Genomic DNA, 8,546 nt, shown 5'->3' on the forward strand with positions numbered 1-8,546 from the left:
ACGAGCATGGTACTATCACTAAAAATAAAGCTAGGCTTGTAGCGAAAGGATATAGTCAAGAAGAAGGCATAGATTATGATGAAACTTATGCACCTGTTGCTAGACTAGAATCTATTCGCATGCTACTTGCTTTTGCTTGTTCTAGAAATTTTAAGTTATTTCAAATGGATGTCAAAAGTGCTTTTCTTAATGGTGAATTGAAAGAGGAGGTGTACATTGAACAACCTGATGGCTTTGTTGATGCATTATTACCTGATCATGTGTATAGACTAAACAAAGCTTTGTATGGTTTGAAACAAGCTCCTCGAGCTTCGTATGAAAAACTATCAACTTTCCTTATTTCAAATGATTTTTCAAGAGGAAAGATTGATATTACTTTGTTTACCAAACATGACAAAGATGATTTATTAATTGTGCAAATCTATGTTGATGATATAATTTTTGGTTCTACTAATGAAACTCTTTGTCAAAAATTCTCTAGGTTGATGCAGGAACACTTCGAGATGAGTATGATGGGGGAACTTAACTATTTCCTCGGATTACAAATCAAACAGTGCAAGGATGGGTTCTTTGTGAACCAAAGCAAATACATCAAGGAGATTCTAAAGAAGTTTGGGATGGAGAACACAAAATCATCATCCACACCGATGAGCACAGCAATCAGACTCGACAAGGATGAAAATGGTAAAACTGTAGATCAATCTTCCTTTCGTAGTATGATTGACTCCTTATTATATGCTACTGCTAGTAGACCGGACATTATGTTTTGTGTTTGCTTGTGTGCACGATTTCAATCATGTCCAAAGGAATCACATTTGTTCGCCTTAAAACGCATTTTTAAATATCTTTCAAATACTCCAAATCTCGGCTTGTGGTATTCGAAAAATTCTTTCTTTGATTTAAAAGCCTACTGTGATGCCGACTTTGGTGGATATAAGGTGGACAGGAAAAGCACTAGTGGAACCTGTTTCGTTTTAGGAAACTGTTTAGTTTCTTGGTTTTCAAAGAAACAAAATTGTGTTGCGTTGTCAACGACCGAAGCCGAATATATGGCTGCCGGTATTTGTTGTGCGCAAATTCTTTGGATGAAGCATCAATTGCTTGACTATGGTGTATCTTTTTCAAAAATTCCTATTTTCTGTGACAACACTAGCGCCATATGTCTTACAAAAAATCCGATTCAACATTCGCACACCAAACATATTGACATTCGTCATCATTTTATTCGTGACCACATCGAACGAAATGAAGTTGAACTTCAATATGTTGACACAACTAATCAAATTGCCGATATTTTTACAAAACCACTAGATGAAAATACTTTTATTCGTTTGCGTGGTGAACTTGGCATGATTGAGTTGTAATCACTTGTAGACATATTTTAAATGTAATGTCATATTAAGGGGGAGCTTAATATTAAATTCGAGCAATTTAATGTTGGATAATACAAATTAATTAATTGTATTTATTCAATGTTATAAAGCTCACATTTTATGTGAAATTTATGTGTTGCTTTTTAGAAATCATATTTCAATTCTCTTGTTTTGCATTTACTTTTCCAGTCTTTTTGATTATCACAAAAAGGAGGAGAATTAGTTTGGTTAAATACTTTAACTAAAGGGGAGAGTTAGTTCAGTTAAATGCATGAGAATAAAATTGGTTATTTGATAAACAAATTTTTAATTCTCTTCTTAGCTAATTGTTTAATTTAGGGGGAGTTTTATTCATGCAATTATATTGTGCAAATTTAAATTGTTTATTTAATATTGTACATTTATTTCTCCTATTTAACCAAGTTTTGTGATCATCAAAAAGGGGGAGATTGTTACGCCTTAAACGCATACAAATCTCGTGTGATGAGATTAATGTTTTTAATGCATTAACAAGTCTCATAATATTATGTTTTGATGATTACAAAACTCGGTTAATTGTTACTAACCATTTAAAGTGAGATTTTACAGATTAGATTTATTGATGATTAAATTTTTGAAAGCTATTTTGAAGCTATACATGTATTTATAAAGTCTTGTATTGCTCATTGAATGGATGAAACATTGTTAAGAGATATGAAGAAAAAGACAAGAAGAAGCCAAAGTATGGAGCAGCAACTTCCAAAAATTATTGGGAATTTTCTAGGCATTAAAATCCGATCTTCACCTGTCATAATCGTGATGAGGAAGTTTTACATGTGCTGTCCAAATGTGAGAGTAATCCAACGGCTAGATATGAAGTTATGATTTTTCCACAAAAGTTGTGCAGTACCTATTTCTGCAGAACTTGAAGTGAAGGATGAAGAATCAAATTCTGAAAATTACTGGACGTGCTTAAGACATCAAAATCAAATCTCCACCGATCAAAATCAATATCAGGATGTTTGCAAACTTATATCAAAATTTCATATCAATCCAACGGCTAGATATGGAGTTATGATTTTTCCACAAAGGTTGCACAGTACCTATTTCTGCAGAACATGAAGCAAATGATGAAGATTCAACTTCAGAAATTAACTGGGATTGTTTGAAACATCCAAATCAAATCTCCACCAATCAGATTCAAATGTAGGATGTTTTACAACCTCTATCCAAAATTCCGATCATTCCAACAGATGGATATGGAGATATGAATTTTTCAAATTTGTTGCACAGAACAAGTTCGAAAACTTGATGAAGTGACTTCCGAAAATTACTGGAAATGTTTGACTAATAAAATCAAATCTTCACCGTTCAGAATGAAGATCCAGATGTTTTAAAGCTTCAGTTCAAATTTCAGATCAATCCAACGGTTAGATTGGAAGATATGATTTTTCCACAAAATCCGCTCAGTGCTGGGAAAATGTAGGCAGCGGCGCCGAACACTTTTTGTCACTCCTTGACTTCTTAACACACGCTCAAAGCACTCAAATCAGATTCAAATCTTTGCCAACTATAAATAGAGGCCATCCAAGTTCATTTGGAGATATCCCAACTCATCTCTTCTCTCCTTTGCAAGCAATTTCTCACTATCAAAGTGTTTGTGTGATATATTTGAGAGTGTTTGTAAAAATAGTTTGTGAGTTGGTTGTGCTATTGTTGTAAACACTTGAGTGTGAAGCCAAGTGTGTTGTGCTATCGTTGTAAGCACTTGAGTGTGAAGCCAAGTGTTGTGTTGAGGCTATCCTTGGAGCTCTTAAGGCCAAGTGTTGTGTTGTATCGGCGCGGTGATCGTGTTGAAGTTGTACGGCTATCCTTGGAGCCCATAAGGCCAAGTGTTCGAGTTGTATCGGCGCGGTGATCGTGTTGAGTTGTACGGCTATCCTTGGAGCCATCAAGGCCAAGAGTTTAAGTGCTAGTGGATACTTGGTTAATCAATCTTAACCAAGAAGGGGAGACGTAGACGATTTATCGTCGAACTTCCATAAACATATCATATCTCATTTATTGCATTATTTCTTTTACGCATTTATTTACCGCATTTATTTTTTATTGCTTTAAGTATTCCGTTTGCATACTTGCATAATCGCTTTAAATTGCTAAAGTTGCCAATAGAACCTAAATCCCCCTCATTAGGTTCTAACAACTTGGCTAACAGAAGGAGGAGACACCGGCAAGCGAGTGAAGTTATAGTAGCAGATACATTAGTAGAAAATTTTAGAGGGCAACAAAAAATGCCTTCTTTAAAAGCAATAAGAACAATGATGCAAAATAATGGTGTAGAGATTAGCTACTTCAAAGCGTGGAAGGGGAAACAACTTGCTATAAACCAACTGAGAGGAGATCCTATTGAAAGTTTTAGGTTACTCCCTGCGTACTTGTATATGCTCAAGCAAGTAAATCCCGGGTCAACAACATATTTGAAGGTAAACCCGGATGACAGCTTCAAATACATGTTCCTGGCATACCGGATATGTGTTGATGGATTTAAATACATGAGAAAGGTCATATCGGTTGATGGAACATATTTGAAAGGTAGATATAAAGGTGTTATGCTTATAGCAACTGCACAAGATGGAAACCACCACCAATATCCCATTGCTTGGGCAGTTGTTGATTCAGAAAGTTAAGAATCTTGGACTTGGTTCTTTGAGAAATTTCATGAGTTGATACCTGATGATGATGAACTAGTTTTTATTTCTGATAGGCATAAAGGAATCATTAATGGTGTTGCCTCAGTATACAATAAAGCACAATATGGTCATTGCTTGTGGCATCTTGGACAAAATATCAAGACAAAACTGAAGTCCAAAGCGGGTGGAGTTGCACTATTTATGCGAACAGCTAAAGCTTACACACAGATGGAGTTTGATGAATTATACGGTGAGATGAATAACAGTTATCCAAGCATCACAAAGTATCTTGAAGACAGCATTCATCGAGAAAAATGGGCAAGATCGTATTTTCATGGTTCAAGATATAATATAATGACAACCAATGGATCAGAATCAATCAATGCAAAGTTGGCACAAGCTCGTGAACTTCCAATAGTTGCTATGTTGGATGCAATTCAAAATCTTATTTCATCATGGTTTAATACTCACCGCATAGCTGCTGTTGCTTCAACCGGACATCTTACTCCATGGGCTGAGAGAACGGTTCGATCAAGATTTATCGAGACACAAAAAATGGAAGTTTTCCAATTGAATACCTTTGAATATCATGTCACTGGAGTTGGTCATGATGCGGTTGTGGGATTAAATAGAAGAACATGTCGTTGCCGATTTTTTGACATTGATAGACTTCCGTGTTCACATGCTATTGCAGCTGCAGGTCAGCATAATATGAATATTTATGAATTGTGATCGCATTATTACACGACAAATGTATGGACGTTGGCCTATACAGAAACAGTTTATCCAGTGCCCCCTTCTAATGAATGTAACATACCTGCTGATATTGCTTCTATGACTGTACTACCTCCTGTGGTTAAAGTACATAAAGGAAGAACAAAGAAAAAAAGAATTCCTTCCTTTGGAGAATTTGCGAGCAGGAAGAAGTTGGTTGTTTAAAGTTTATTATCTGATGGGTCTCATGCATTTATAAAGGCAGTAGCGAGTGGAGGCTAACCAACCTAACTTTGATGTAATTTTGAAGGCACGATTTTGTAGGGTGGATGTTTTTTATGATTATTGCATGTTTTTGTCTCTTTTGAATCATGGTTTACTGTGGTATGGCCAACTGTAGTTCATCTATGGGTTTTTTCTACATTTTGAACATATTAAATCTGAATCCTTAAATTACGAATAGTTACGTAAATTTTATATGATGCAGGCCTTTAGCTAGAAGCCTTAAGATAGATATATTATTGTGATTTTATTTCATGTAATTTATTATTGGAATTTTCAATTTTCGAAAACGTGTAATAAGGCATTTGAAGGTATCAATCTCTGATCATTTGATATTAACATTTGTTGATGAGTTTTAGATCGTAACAACTTGTTTTAATTGGTAATATATGAATTTCTATGCAATTTTAAATTATTCCAATGAATTTTATTCTTCAAACTAAATCTGTATGTCGATATAATTTTTTATTATTTTTTTTTATTTTGAAACAAAGACTTACATGTAGTGTGTGAATTTCAAATTTTTGGGTCCCGAGCCTTTGAAATTTTTGTACGATAAGCATATAACAAATAAAATAATTAGATCGAATTTTTTTCTTTTTTTTTTCTAACTAATTAGATTAATTTATGTGTTGCACTATTTTAATTGGTGAACAGCAACGAAAAGCATTTAGAAAGGTAGATGATGGATTTATTCTATCTGCTAAACGTTCTTAATTTGTTTTTCATTTAGAAGGGCATAAAAGTAAAACTAAATGAATTAAAAGGATGAAGGTCATTTTTCAAAATGTTAGTCAAACGAAGGCTAATTGGTTAAATATTCCTCGCCTAACACACACACACACACACACACACATTCACGATTCCATTTTCATTTCCTTCTCAAGCTCACCCTTAGCATTTCCATTTTTCTCAAGCTTTCCCGCCGCCGTCCCTCCAACAGTTTCGGCTAGGCACCATCTCCGGTGTGGCTCACCCATAGCTCGAGCTGCTTTAGCTGTTTCCTCATTTCCTTGGCTCGGTTTCAGCCTCACTCGAGCCCTGTTCTTTTTTGAATTCCTCTATCTAGGAAAGAATATGGGTTCTTTGGCTCACCAAGTGGATTATTTATGTCGTGTGTTTGAGTTCCTTGTGTGTTTGAATTTTTGGAAAATTTAGGGGCAATATTTCAAAAATTCAGTTTATATCTTGCTATGTTAATGCTTATGATTGATTTATGGTGATATGTTATTGTTCAAAATGAGTTGAGTTGGAAGTTTTGGTTGATATCTTCATTTTGCCCTATATTTCAAAAATTCAGATTTGTTGGGCTTGTGATGGTTCGAATTTTTGTGTGTTGAATGGATGGTGATTAGGAGCTACCATGGTTGAGAATGTAGCTCACATGGTAGTGCTTAGGATGTGTTGAAGATAGCTAGCAAGTTGGAGATTAAGGGCCATCGAATTTGAGTCATGTTGGGTTCGGTTTTAGGGCACGGTAGGGGCTGGCTTTTTTTTTCGAGCTAAGCTGGGCTTATAAAGGGGTCGATTTTAGGGGTTTGAGTGAGTCTAAGAAGTGGTCTTGGTCTTGGTTTACAAGTTGGGATCATGGGAGTCCAATGGTTAAGTCTTAGAAGGGAGAATGAGCTAAGACTTGGATGAGCAGAATTTTTGTCAAGCGTTGGGCTGTTCGGAAATTTCTGTTTAAAACAGGGTTAGGATCTTGATTCAATTAGGTGCAGAATTTTGAATGATTAAGGTTGCTGCCCGGAAATGATTTTGTATAGAATGATTGGATGATGGTGGTGCCTTGAGGATGACTTACTTGTTTAGTTCTAAGTGTGTGAGAGTCGTGGTTTCAAGAGGAATCCTTTTTTAATATGAATCGAGTGAGTTATAAGTTTTACGGGCGAATCGCTCAAAATGTCTTAAGCGCAAATTTATGGTTTAGATTCTCAACCTTGGTTTGCTCTCTAAATCACCATCCCGGTCATCCATATTTGAGTCTTTTGCATGATTATCGAGTAAATATTTACAAGTACATTACATCTACATAAGCATGCTAAGTCTCATATTCAAGAACGAAAGAAAAATATTTTTAGGAACAAATTGAGATGATTGTGACTATAGAAAGTATGAGTTTGGACGAGTTGGGAGACGTTCTGACTTTTCTTATCAAATTTATGGGTTTGAACGAGTTAGAAGAAATCATGGCTTCCCTTACCAGTATGGGTTTGGACGAGTTGGGAGAAATCCTGGCTTCCCTTACCAAGTATAGGCAAGATGAGTTGGGTGTTATCCTGACTTCCTTGCGGCATAGTGCACTGCAGCCATGATCATGATCGAAATCACAGAGTCACAATCCAAGGATCTAAGTTCAATATTTATGACTATGTTTCAGTACAGTTTATTCAGTTATTTATGTTCGATTTAGCCATGCATATGTTTCATTCATGTTCACTTCATTCTTTTAGAAATCATTTATTTAAGTTGAGGGCACAAAGTATTTTTAGTATCAGCTAATTTTTAATCTGCGTGTGCATGTATTTATGTAGTATTCATTATTCTCCCATATTTTTGTTGGGCCTCTAGGCTCACTACATCTACTCGGTGCAGGTATTAGTTATCTTTGAGATCGAGGGACAAGACTATCGAGTGGACTGCGATGTGGATATGACACATCCCTCCGACCTATGCTAGTCTTCCACATAAGTTTATTCTAAACACTTTAAAGCCTTTTATTTTGTTGTTTGGATAGATGTTATTGTAAGGATTTATAGAACTATTTGTGGGCATGTCAATATGTAATTGCTTAATCTTTTGATGTTCGAAATATCGAATCTTTTTCTCTGGTTCTCGCTCCTTTCTCGGTCTAGTTTATTTAGTATTGTTGGTCGTATTTTTTTTAGTTGTTGTCTGTGACAGGCGGGTTTAAATATAAATATACGGGTCATGCCGAAAATTTTCTTAAAATCCGTATTTTATTTAATTATTATTTAAAGTAGAGTTAGGGTCGTTTCACTCAATGTACTTTATCCTTACATTATCGTATCCATGGAACCAAGCGGAGCCTAACAGTACTAACATGATATCGATTATATGTTCCAAAATAAAAATAATAATAGATAAAACTACAATTATATTCTAATTTAATTCACAACAAAACCAAAATTATTAGACAAATTAGTAATTTTATATGACATTAGCTTTTCTATCCATTAGATATTTTTTTATTTACCAAAATAACATTAACTTTGTGAAATTTGTGTCTTTTTATTTACGAAAATGTCACTCACCTATAAAATTGATGTATTTGTTGCGTTTTAGTAACTATTTATTTATGAAAACACTATATTTTTGTATTTTTTATATATTTTTGTTTTGTTTTTTTTGTTTTTTCTTAAAAAAATACGGACTTTGCAAGCATGCAACGCATGCACGAGAGTACTAGTTATTATTAAATTTGAGCACCTCATACTAACTAACTTTGATATGTCAACGTGACATCAAAATTTGTTTACAGTTTTAT

The sequence above is a fragment of the Henckelia pumila genome, chromosome 3 (assembly GCF_033568475.1).
Source record: "Henckelia pumila isolate YLH828 chromosome 3, ASM3356847v2, whole genome shotgun sequence".
In the NCBI taxonomy this organism is placed as follows: domain Eukaryota; kingdom Viridiplantae; phylum Streptophyta; class Magnoliopsida; order Lamiales; family Gesneriaceae; genus Henckelia; species Henckelia pumila.